At 37.7% G+C, this 13,408-nt stretch overlaps 1 protein-coding gene across 3 annotated transcripts in view; it reads left to right on the top strand.

Moving 5' to 3' along the window:
- Window positions 1-716: 716 nt before the first annotated feature.
- Window positions 717-13,408, top strand: part of Scn2a (sodium voltage-gated channel alpha subunit 2) — a 140,740-nt gene continuing 128,048 nt past the window's right edge. For all 3 annotated transcript variants that reach the window (XM_029472744.2, XM_021156037.3, XM_029472745.2), the window contains exon 1: window positions 717-946. The gene's annotated coding sequence lies outside the window, so the exon portion shown is untranslated. The remainder of the gene's footprint in view (window positions 947-13,408) is intronic.

Below are 13,408 nucleotides of genomic sequence, written 5' to 3'. Positions count from 1 at the left end.
AAGTGGTTTGTGACTCAGAACTTCATAAACAATTGTAAAAAAATAAGCACGAAAAAAATTAAGTACGTAAACTAATATGTATTGAACAGGTCATATACTCAGCAAAACTTTGGTTTTCTAACTTACTTAACAAGTGGGGAACTTTGAATTCTGCTCCTACCCTCCCAAGGAGGCCTCGCTTCAGACTATGGTATAGAACAACTATCACTTTTCAGATTGCCTATATGTTTCGAGGTGTTTCAGAAAGTTTGGTTGACTGAGATTTTTGTCTTTTCATAAATCCATCATTCTGTTAACAACAAGCTTATCTCTTAAGACAATGTACTTCCCCACGAAAAGATAACCAATAATGACATGATTAATAATTACAATTATTTTCACATAGCTCTTTTCCATAATGTTCTGAAAACTCAGATTTCATTTAAACATAATAAAAATAAATCGAACTCCAAATGTTAAACTACATCTAAAAAAACACAAAGTATAATGACTTTTAAGTGTTCGATTTGTAACTAATTAGAATAGTTGAATTAGAGTACATTAGAATTCTGAACTATACACCATTTAATCTTATTTGTTGAATGTTGCTTTGCCAAAGGAACTTGAAATTACAGCGATTCCACTTGTGGCCAGGAGATGGAGCTGTCATGCAAGACGCTACCCTCCTACATTTATTTATTTATTTATTTATTTTAATTTAGCATGCTGTTTTCTGACAGTGGGTACCATCGAGTGACTGAGTGTCAGAACAGAAAGCTAAGGCAGAAGCAGAGAGGATGCAGTGATCGCCCTGTCTTGGCTTTTTCTCTTTAGTAAGGATATTATTATCGCACATGTGAGATTTTACTTTCTGCTGTAGGCTGAATTCTAGAAACCTGCGTTGAAGACTGTTATATTCAACACGCACATGGATTCTGTGCTATGAGTACCATTCCCTTTATTTCAGGTAAGCAAGCATGATTCTATTTTTGTTGCATCAGTGAATCACGATTCTGCCAAATGATGGCATTTAAAATAAGATGTGCTTTGTAATGATGTATTCAGAACCAAAAGGTTCAAATGCTCTAATTCTGGCTGTTCTGCATTTAAAAACCTTCCTATGCTAAAATGATCACTGGCTGTGCCATGTTGTATTTTCAATGTTTTCTTCGGCTTCTTAGCCTTTCGTTTCTGTGGCTGTATTTGTTTAGCACCAAAAGATAAAGCTTTCAGAGTGAGGGATGGGCCTTCTTCTCACAAGGGAAATACTGATGTTTAATGCGTTGGACAAATCATGCGATGTAATGAAGCAGGACTAACATGGCAGTGGCTCTGCCAGAGCCCACGGCTGAGCATCCTGGGCACAGTTTTAGAGCTACACCAGCATCCTGAGCCCAAGGCCTTTTGAACAATTGCTGCTGCTAGGATGTTGGGATTCTTTATGTTTTTGTTTTAACCTTTTAGAACGGTATGCAAGTCACTGCTAGCCCACGAGTGAAGATTGATGTAATGTGTTTAATAGACTCCGAGTGACAGCACTGGACTCCCCCCTCCCCCCTTAGGAGGAGAACAGTGAAAACTAATTAATTGCTGGGGGGAAATGGATTATCCTTATCTCTGAAAAAAAAAAAAGACAGTGGGCATTTAGAATAGTTCCATTGTGAAAAGTGTTCACATTTTAAAAAATGTTAGGTCACGTGATGTTAGCTAAAGAGTAGAATGACTCAGGAGGTGGAAATGGTAACAACCTTCCCTTTTCTCCTGATTCCTATGATTAAAGACTCTCTTTATGATTATCAGTAGAAGCAGAAAATGAAATATAGAAATGTCGTATACAAAAGCCATTGGTGGCCATTTGGCTCAACATTTGGATTGATTTTAATAAATTAAAAAAATAGGAATATTTTTACAAGATTGTTAACTGCTTCACTCTCTCTTGTTGAAAGACATGTGTGTGTGTGTGTTGTGTAGGAGGCAAGCAGTGGGGGGTGCATGCATTTGGGATGTTTCTATCTCAGTCATCATTTTCCTATAAAAAGGTAGTTATGCTATGTCTGAGGTTGTGAAATCTGTGGGTTTTCGGGATGTTTAGGAATACTGAAAAAATATTATTTGAATATGTAGAATCTACGACGAGTTTTCAGTTATACAGAGTTCAATAAATAGGATGATATTTAGAATCACAGATTTTTATTTGGCATGTATCCATCTTCCATTTGGAGAAGAGCAACAGTGGCTGAGAGGTTATGTGGGGTTTACATTAAGTGGAATATTACACTCAGAGTTCATGTTAAATTAAAAGCAGTAGGTAAGACTTAGGACCCTGATTGGCAGTCTTCAAAATCTTCTACAGCAATTATCTCCACTGTTAACATATTCTAGGCCTAATCCAGGTCTACTGATATTGACTCTGGGGGATGTTGACTTGGCAAATTCTGTAAAATAATTCCTTTCAGTGTGTATTACTCAGTGGATAAACATACACAGGACTAAATTTTCTCAAGGGTCCTTCCAAAAGCCAAAAGACAACAGCTCAATTAAACAGTTGTGGAGACTGTTGTTTAATATTGTATTTTCACTTTAGATTAGGGACATTATCTACCTTGTGCTCCCGAACGACATATAGCCTTATAGAAGTTCATTATTCTACATATTCTATTCTAGTCTATAGAATGGTCTGTGTGCATATAGAGAGAGTAATTTGTGAATACTTAGATGGCTATACAGATTAAATAATACCTCTTCAATATCTGGAGAAAAGAAGGGCTTTAACATGTGTCATTTCTACATAAATACTTGTGGATTATCATATCTTTACTAAAGAGTGGTTCATGGTAGGGATTGAAAAGTAATTACAGGGACTAAGAGATGGCTCTGTGGGTAACAGTGAGCACTGCTCTTGCAGAGGGACCTGCATTCAGTTCCTAGCTCCCACTCTGGGCAGCTAACGGTCTTCTATAGCTCCAGCTCCAGGGGATCCAATATCCCTTTCTGTCCTCACTGAATACTGCATTCACACAGCATGCCCATACAGAGACATGCGTACAATCTGAAAATAAACCAAATCTTTAAAAAGAAAAGAAGTTTGCTCCAGAAGACATGAAACTTTCTTGTGGTCTCTGTAGTACACCCATCTACCCACCCAGACATTTACCACACACATTGGTACACATATAAAAAAACTAACTAACTAACTAAATAAATAAATAAATAAATAAATAAATAAATAAATAAATAAATAACTCTTAAATAGAAATATACATGTGCAGATACTGTCATTGCTTAAAATATTATAAACACCAAAATAAGGGATGAAGAAATAGGAAAAGCAGGCGGGGCTGGGCCAGGAACCGAATAACAACTTGGGCTCAGAGTTTATGATGATAGAAGTCTCAGGAAAAAGTAGATTTAAATGCTATTCAAAAGTTAGATCTTTAAGAAAAAGTTGAATATAAATTAACAACAATACAGGCTTGATCAGTTTAGGCACAGAGGGAATTAAGCCCTTGGAAGGAAATTGAGGTTTACTCAGGATGGAAGAGAAAAATTATGGACAATAAACAAAAATCCAATATAATTGTAGTTTTATTTGTTTGTTTGCTTTCTTACTATATTAGGTTGCTATTTTCCTCTGGGGCACTAAAAGTAAAGTATGAAATTTGATTTTCAGTATTAAATATTCAGGGTACTCAAGCACACTCACTTGATGTCCAGAAGTTAGATTATATGTAAAGGCTGGTCTTATGAATATGCATGAAGTCATAGGGATTATTGAAATCACACATAAAAGCAAATCCATGGGGAGGTACAGTTGAGGAACATTCCATTCGGTGAGGATCAGAGAAAATTGAGTCTATAAGTCACTGGAGAAGAATTGAGACAAGAAACAACAGTCAGAGTGTTAGAGAATACAGGGAGAGATTGATTGAGTGACTGTAAAAAACACAGGGCCAGCAGGCTGGAGAAATGGCTTAGTTGTTAGGGGTTGTTCTTCCGGTGGTTAAATTCCCAGGGCCCGCATGGCAACTCACAGCTGTCTGTCACTCCAGCTCCAGAAGCTCTACCAACCACTTCTTGTCTCTGTGAGCACTGAACACACAGGATGCCCACACTTCTATCCAGGCAGAAACACCCATACACACAAAAATAAAAAACAACAGCAACAACAACACAAAACAACTTTGAATCAAAAAGACTTACAAGACCAGAAGGGGTGGGTGATACTTTAGAACGGTGCTGTGTAAGTCTTTTTGAGTGTCTTGTTGTTGTTGTTGTGGCTTGTCCTTGTCTGTAAGACAGAATATGTATTCCCGTTAAATCTACTGACCCCTTAGAAAGGGCCATGTGTGGCATATGGACTTTCTTGAAGGCACAATTAATCCTCAGCAGCAAATTGCTTGCCTGCAGGGCACAGTTTGGTCACATTAATCCTCGAATGAGCGATTAATAACACTGCTTTAAAGCAAGCTCATCTTGCATCACTCCATCATCTTACTCGCAAAACAAATACCACTGAAAATGTGCTTTCGGTTGCTCCGATGCACACCTAGTACACAGAGTGGTTTGGCTGGGAATGTCCTCCATAGACTCCCACGTTTGCCTATGTGTTCCCCACTTGCTGCTGCTGTTTGTGGGGGTTTATGAGGTGCAGTCTCGTTGGAGGAGATGTGTCTCTGGAGGCAAGGTCTAAGAGTGTGAAGACTCCCCGTTTCCAGGTCATCCTGGCAATTCAAGACGTGAACTCTTAGCTTCTGTTCCTGATGCCAGGCTTGCCTTTTGCTGCCATGATAGATTCTTATCCCGCTGGATCCATAGGCCCAACAAAAATCTTTCCTTTCCTAAGTTTCATTGGCCATGATGTTTTATCACAGCAACAGAAAAGGAATGTACTTTGGGCTAGTTTGCTGACTTCTGTGTGCATTATTCAAGCTCTTCCCTAACACTACCATTTCATTGGTACTTTAACCAGCATGTGTCTAGAGAGAAAAGAGATTGCATATTCATGAACTTCCTTTACTAACATCTTTGAAGCCCCCCCCCCTACCAGAAATCCTCCATTCTTTCTGTTGACAAGCCCAAAATTGTCCTTAGAGCTGATCGATCTCTAGTCAGTTGCAACATGGCCAGGTGATGTTGATGTTGAATTTCATCTTTCACATAGGAGCTGTTCTCCCAGTTCAGCAGTTTGGTTTAGAACTGGCCGGATAAAGATACGGCATCTGGACTCCAGAGCTCACTATACCCTTTGTGGTCAGAGAAAGGATGTCAGAAGAAGGCATGTAAAATCAGCATGGCTACTGATAGCTTTCCTTCCCTCCAGGTTGACTCTGGGCAGAACAGGAAAAGGCAGATGTTCTCCAGATGTTCTTGTCCTCTGCCTCCCTCTTGTCATCGTCCCCTGAGGACATCCTAGATGTCTTCACAATCACCTCAGTTAGTTTCTAACTCTGGTAAGAGTATCTTTAGCTCTGATACCTAGTTAATAAAATAAGATATAATTCAAGTTGCACATGTGGTTTCTAAATAATTTCTTAATACAATTTAAGTTTACAGCCATCTACAGAATTTATATCCCTGTAATTGTATGAAGTTTGATATAACAGTTGTCTTAGAAGAATAGCACTGGCAGTTTGAAAGCTTAAATGGCCATAGCACTGTTAGAAATGGACAGCCTAACAAGTCTAACTCAAATTTCATTCCACTAACATCTGTTGAACACAGTCAGTTGACTCTTGCAAAACGCCTGTATTGGAAGGTTCTGAAATATGCATTAACCATGCAGCAAACCTAAATAATTATTTCATAGCTTGGCACATTTACAAAGGCTCTAATGTTTGGCTTTGTTGTTATTTGTCTTCACAAAAGTCTGTTTTATAAACTTATAACTTTAACATAGGTCATAGAAAGCACAAAAAAACAAAACTCACAATAATAGTTTTCAGCTTTTTGTTTCAGGGAATTCTACTAAAAGTCACCTATGGGTAGTCTAAAATTCATATATAAACATACATACACATACATATACATCATATACCTAACTCCAGAAGGCTCATACACAGAATGCTGTCAATGGAGAATTTGCAGACATCTTTCTCACATGCCTGTTATCTCTGCAATATATGCTTATGTTTTCTTCTCCAAAATTTAATCCAATAAAGGTAGAATTCATGCAAAATTTCTTTTCTGATTTTGGCAAAATGATGACTCCTGGGATTCATACATGAAAAACATTCATAATGTCAATGAAGAAAAATAAAATCCTTAATAGTGTAGCTGCTTATTATATTGATTTCAAGGAATTAAAATTATATTTACATTTTGAAGCTAAAAGTGATTTTCATTGACACTAGAGTGGTACCTACTGAAATGTTGCTTAAATGTAGGAAAAGATCACTTGAATCAAGAGCCTTGGGCAAAATGTTATAAAATTGAGAAGTAAGGACATTGTGGTTGCTCTGTGTAACAGTAATAAAATGATGGTATCTTTCCTTATAATTCAAAGCTGTAAAATTCAATTAATACCTTCCATTAAGACCTTTTTTATGAAGACAATATCATTGCTGATAACTAATATGGCCATTTTTCAAATTTAATTTCTAAAATTTTCAGAGTTTAAGAGGGAAGCATATCTCTAATTTGTTTTAATTTTTTTTGATTATTTTTGAAACAGGGCCTCACTGTGTAATTCTGGCTGTCTTGAAACTAACTTTGCAGCCCAGGCTGGCCTGGAACTCACAGAGATTTGCCTATCTCTGATTCCCAAGTGCTGGGATTTAAGGTGTGTGCTACCATGCCTGGCCTTGATGCAAGTGCATTTTTGAGGGTTTAAAGATTATCATTTAAGTATGTTATTTAAGGATGCTAGAAGACAAATTTTGTGAACCAAATGACCTGAGGGGAGCAATCATCCCCAAGAAGTGTTTTAATCGTTTCTATTACTTGTTGAGATAGTGCCTGTTGCTGCTATCTTAGCTATTGGCTGAGATTCTGTGTTCCCCGTCCAAGCACACCTTGATGGTCACAGTGAGTAACTGTGAATTCTATGATTATGTAATGCTACCCTACCTGCATTTTGGGTAAGGAACTATGTAAGAGAGGGCAGCAACAAAACAACAGATTTCTTATATAAGGAATTGATTGGTTTGTCATGATACAGGAGAGACTTTATCATAAAACTATTTAAGATAAAAATGAATGCTGTTGCCTTTCTGTGAATAATTGATGTCAAGATGTGAACTAGCTGAGACAAAAAGCTAGCCATCCAGGGAGGATTCTGGCGATGGCATCTGTCACCCAGCATTAGATGATAAGCTTAGATGCTTTTTCTCTGTTCTCATGTCTCTTGTGGACCGAAAACTTGAGAGAGTCCAGTGAGATCAAAAACTCGAGAAGAGAAGCTGTATCCGCAGATACTGAATGGCTGCTTAGAATTTCAGTACAGAGGAGAGCCTGAAATGTTGTAGATTCAGAGGCTAAGTATTTATCTTGGGCTAGTTCTGTCCCTCTGGAACAGCCTTTGCCAACCTCTGTGCTAGAACTAACATCTTGTGGCTGATTAGATGAAAAACCTTTTGGAATCTATTAACTTAGCTGACCACCAGCTTCCACCAGCCCAAAAGGTAGAATTTCATCATGTAGGATCTTGGGTCCATAGAAAAACTTCCTGCATCTCACTGTAGCCACCTCTCTGATATACTGCCAATGTACTTTAAACTTGCTTTGTTTAATGACTTTCTCTGTTCTGTGAAAATATAAAACTCCATCAGTTGGGCAGTGATGGTGCATGCCTTTAATCCCAGCACTTGGGAGGCAGAGGCAGGCAGATTTCTGAGTTCGAGGCCAGCCTGGTTTACAGAGCGAGTTCCAGGGCAGCCAGGGCTACACAGAGAAACCCTGTCTCGAAAAAAAAAAAAAAAGAAAGAAAGAGAGAAAGAGACAAAGAGACAAAGAGAGAGAAAGAAAGAAAGGAAGGAAGGAAGGAAGGAAGGAAGGAAGGAAGGAAGGAAGGAAGGAAGAAAGAAAGAAAGAAAGAAAGAAAGAAAGAAAGAAAGAAAGAAAGAAAGAAAGAAAGAAAGAAAGAGAGAACAAAAGCAGTAAGAAATGGTATAATTCTGTAGATTTTGAGACTGACCCCCTATGGAAGGCAATTCTGTATAGAATAGCGGTTAGTAAATCATGACTATGGATCTGAACTCACAATATGCAGATCATGGGAAATGATTTTCTACTTGGTGTACATTCTCCTTTAGGAAAGAGTCTGTAATGGTGCCGTCTGGAACCAGCTCTATGGCCCTTGGCCAAAAGCTCCCTAGATAGCCAATAATTTTCTCCCCGAAAGCTTAAGATAAAATATAAGTCTACTAAAATAAAAATAGAAGTTCACAGAAATGCTATCAGAATTTTAATTTTGCCCTAGATTTACTTAGTTTATGTATATGAATATTTGCATGGAAGTATCTCCCTGCTCCGTATGCATGAAGTACCCACAGAGGCCAGAAGAGCTCCTCAGATCCCCTGGAGCTGAGGTTGCTGACAGTAATGGGCCACCACACTGGTGCTGGAAATGAGAGCCTGGTAGCAAATGCTTTAACTACTAAGCCATCTCTTCAACCCCCATAATTTTCAGATAGGGCAACTTGGAGGACTAAAGAATTGGAAATCCCTTTATCAAATTAAACAGAAAGGCTTAAAATAGAAATTTAAGTTTATAACTGCTTTGGAAACCTCCACATACAGAAAGAATAAGAGAATTTAAACCTTAAGTGTCAAGCGAGAACTCTGACCCAAGGCATATGGGTACCCAAAGGAGGTATGTTTGTAGAAAAAGGTTCCAGCACCCTGGGCTATTTTGCTGTTTAATTTAGTTCATTTAAATGAGAAAGTTGGCCTCTTATTTTTTTGTGTTTCAATTCCTTAGTTGTAACAAAACTGTTTACTGCTTTAGTTTTTAGAAACCACCAGGATTTAGTAAAAATTACTCAACTGATTCTCTTAAAGAGTCTTGTGTATTATTCTAAATCTCAGCTTAGTTACTTGCTTTTGATAAACAGAAAATATAAAACTTTCCTTGGGCAGTCATGATAGCTCAGTGAGTAAAGACACTTGTGCCCATGCTAACCCATCTGAGTCTATTTTGAGGACACCATGGTGGGAAGAGAGAAATGACCTAGGCTTCCACCCAATAATGCACACTTATCCCCCAAACACACAATAAATAAGTAAAATGTGTTTTAAGAAAGTGTAACAAGATTTCTTGTGTGAGCTTGTGTGTGGCCATATTTGTGTCTGTGCTTGTGTGTGTGTGTGTGTGTGTGTGTGTGTGTGTGTGTGTGTGTGTGTGTGTGTAGGTCAAAGTTCAATAACAAGTCTCTCTCTCAATCTTTCTCCACCTTGTTTTAGAAAGAGCAATTCTCACTGAATCTGGAGTCCAGTATCTCTGCCAGTGTGTTTCTGGAGTTCTGCCTTTGCCTTCCTAGCACTGTATTGGCATGCACTGCCATGCCCAGCTTTTTCATGTAGATGTTAGGGATCAACTTAAGTACTCCTACCTGTGCATTTTACTATCCAGCCCCAGAGAATCTAACACTTTCTCTACGAACAAATACGGAAAAGTGTTTACTGCATATATTTCTATATCGTATACACTTCAGAATGTCATTATTTTCTAACATAAAGTATGAACAAAATTATCTCTTAATTATATGAAACTCAAATATCACTTCCTTTGTAAGGTTCCCTGTTATATGCAAATGAAACATTCATCACTCTCGCCTATCTCTGTACTTGTTATAATATGGATTAGACATCTGTGCACCTGGGTTATCATCTCTCTAATGAAAATCTGAACATTAATGAGACAGATATTGTGTCTTATGTTTCTATTAAGGTACCCAGAACTGACACACACACACACACACACACACACAGAGCTGTGTTAGCTGGAATTCAGATTGCTGTGAAGAATGCCTGACATAAACTACAATGAGAAAAGACATCTACCTTAGAGTGTCAGAGTTTTCTGTCTATGGTGATAGAAGGGTATGGCAGAATAGGATCCAGGGAGCAGAACAGTACAGCTACATGACAGTGGTGGGACAAGATATGTCTACCAATAGACATTCCCCAGAGACCTGCTTTTTCCAGCCAGACCTCCCCTTTGAAAAGAAAATCCATTGAAATATTTAATTCATCAGGGGATAAATAACTCATTAGGTTCAAGCCACGATTATCTGATTGGCTCTGGAAGTGCTCTGGAACCACTCCCAGGGACACACTGAGGTGTGCTTTCCTGGCTTCATAGGTATTGCTTAGTTCAATCAAGAGGACATTCAAAATGAGCAATCACAGCCGACTCCCAGTGGAGGGCATCAGCGTGTCTGCAGAACTGCGTTATTCGAATCTTCAATCCAGATACTGTTTGAAATGCCTTGTTTGCATTGTATAGATGTGTCCTGCTTCTGTTAACTTACTAAAATAAGCCGTAGTAGTTTCCTTTCGTGGATATCCTCTTAACAGTTTAATAGCCTTTTAATTTGACTTTATTTTCAGTTTACTCCTGTTGATTTGTGCAGTGAAACAAACATACAGCGTATAAAATTTTCAGAGGAAACTAATAATTACAATTCTCTCATTATCTGTCTCCTGAGTATGCACATGCTCTCTGGGATTTTCAGACTCCGTTATAGAGGAACTTTTATATGCAGTGTCTTAAGTTCAGTTTCTATTGCTATGATAAAAGATAAAGACCATGACTCAAAATAATTTGGGAAGAAAAAGGTTTAATTGGCTTACCTATGCTGGGTCATGCATGGTCCATTGAGGGAAGCTCAGGCAGGAACTGAAGGCAGGAACCTAGAGGCAAGAAGTGAAGCAGAAACCATGGAGGGACAGCTGTTTACTCGCTTGCTCCCCATGGCTTGCTCAGCCTGCATGTTTGTACAACCCAGGATGACCTTCCTGAGTGTGATACTGTACTCTCACATCAATCAGTAATCATGAAAATGCTTCATAGAGTTGCTAAGTTCAATCTGATGGAAGTACTTTCTCAATTGGGATTCCCTCTTCCCTAATGACCCTAGCTTGTGTCAAGTTTTAATAAACAAACAAAGAAAAATCTAAGCCAATGTATTAATATAATTAACCAATAATAAACACACACATATACACATATTCACTTCCCATATACATATACAGCCTATATCTCCATCCAACAAAATTGTAATCTAAACAATACAGAGATGTAAGTTCCATAGGAGAAATGAAATGTAGTTTGCAACACTCTTCTAGCATATTGACTATGAAGATTGTGGATTTTGTCAATAATTTTAAATCTTTAATTGCAGAATTTAGATCACACCTTATTTCTCTAATCAGTGACATCACACTCTTCTTCACTTTCTCCCACCATCATGCTTTCTCTGATTTTTCATGTTTGCTGACTCTGTCAAAGATTTCCTCTCATTGTTCAGAACCACAAAGATTTGCAAAAGACATAGCATATATTTTTTAAAAAATTAACAAAATACATTTTAGTACTCCAAGCATTCCATAATCTATGAGTAGTTGATCAAGTTCTAGAATATGCTGTGCTAGTTTCAGTGAAAACGTGTCTTGAAATCAGAGAAAACAATGTTTTGGGACCCAGTGTTCATGCGAGTGACATATAGATTCCTGACTACTGAGTGCAAAATCAGGTGAAATAGACAAATGCACCAGCTGAAAGGGTGTGAATCATAAATGATCAATCCACCTAGAGATTAAGGGTCATCTGTAGATATCTGAAATATTCCAATATACTTGTGGTAAATACCAACGGAACGTGGTGGCATGTGGATAGTGCATTGTAGTTGGCTTTCATGCTGACATGTCTGGTCTCTGACAGATTGCTGAAGTCCTCTCCTACCTTGCCTGGGGAAGCTGTCCTTTCCAGGGCCAATACTAGGGAAATCCCCTCGCTGATCTCTCTCCCCTCAGTCGGGCAATGAAACTCAGGGCCATAGATCTGCCAAGTGCCCTGACTTCTCCTGGATTCTATTAATTACTCCTTCCTCTTGTTGCTCTGCTGCTGGCCTGCATGCACCATGCTTTACATCCTGACCCTTGTGCTCATGCACTGTTGTCAAGAATCTTTAATATCGCTTGCTTAATCCCTTTGATTAAATTTTCCCTATTGGATATATCATATCTTTTCTGCCATAATTATATTAGTCAAAGAGCTGAAATTTTATGAAACATCTCCAACTGTATAGGCCTGTATTTAAAAAGCTGCAATTATTGGATCCTCTCAATGATCCTGGTAGTTAGGTATTCAACATCCAAGGATACAAAGAAATTAGAAGTTACATAACTCAGTAGTCTAGCAGAGTAGAAACTTTACCGTAAAAAAAAAAAAAAAAACAATGTGTACAGAGTGAGATATGAACTCTGGCCTTAGACTTTGTAATAATCTAAATTTTTCTAAAGATAAATGCAAAGGATGAACAGGAAATATACCATAGATCCAGCTACATTATTCCTGGGCATATACCTGAAGGGTCTAAGTCAGTGCACCACAGAGATTCTTGCGCACTCACCTTTATTGCAACATTGTTCACAATATCCAAGATATGCTGGGTCTGGAGAGATGGCTCAGTGCTTAAGAAGATTGACTGTGCTTCCAAAGGACACAAGTTCAATTCTCAGCACTCACATGGCAACTTACAGCTGTCTGTAACTCCAGTTTCAGGAGATTTGACACTGTCACACAGACATACATGCAAGTCAACCATCACTCAATGCACATAAGATAAAAAATATCAAAGAACAATATCTAAGATATGGAACAGCCTAGAAGCCATCAACTGATGAATAACTAAAAAAAAATGTGGCCTCTCTCTATCCTAAAAATAAGTAAAGGCATAAAATTTCTTTTGAATCATGACATTTGGAAATTGAGCATCAGCATCCAAAATCCTTGTGGAACTGTATTTTTTTTTTATTTTAAAAAGCTATTAATTATGCAATCAAGACAAAAAGATGGACAGATCATTTTGTATTAGAACGTTTTATTTTAGAATCTTATTTTTATTGAAAATAGATTTTTATTATACAATAGATTCTTATTATAGCTTCCCTTCCCCAAGTCTTCCAAGATCTTCCCCACAACCCCACTCACTCAAATCCTTTCCTTTTCATTAATAAACAAACATACACTTAAAATAGTAATTAAATAAAATCAGATAAAAACAAACAAAAATAGAAGAAAACAAATAGGAAAAAAAGATCCAACGAGAAAGCACAAGAAACATATAGGTGCAAAAGTACATACATTCACGCATATAAAACTTATAAAAACAAAATCAGAAATCATAATATATAAGCAAAAATTCTGTAAACTTAAAAAAAAAAAAAGGCCAGACAAAACATTATGAGGCAAAAATACCTTCAAAAT

The sequence above is a fragment of the Mus caroli genome, unplaced genomic scaffold, assembly GCF_978045245.1.
Source record: "Mus caroli unplaced genomic scaffold, Mus_caroli_1 scaffold_2, whole genome shotgun sequence".
NCBI classification, from domain to species: domain Eukaryota; kingdom Metazoa; phylum Chordata; class Mammalia; order Rodentia; family Muridae; genus Mus; species Mus caroli.
The sequence above is the reverse complement of the archived record's forward strand: the minus strand, read 5'-3'. Positions and strand labels throughout refer to the sequence as shown.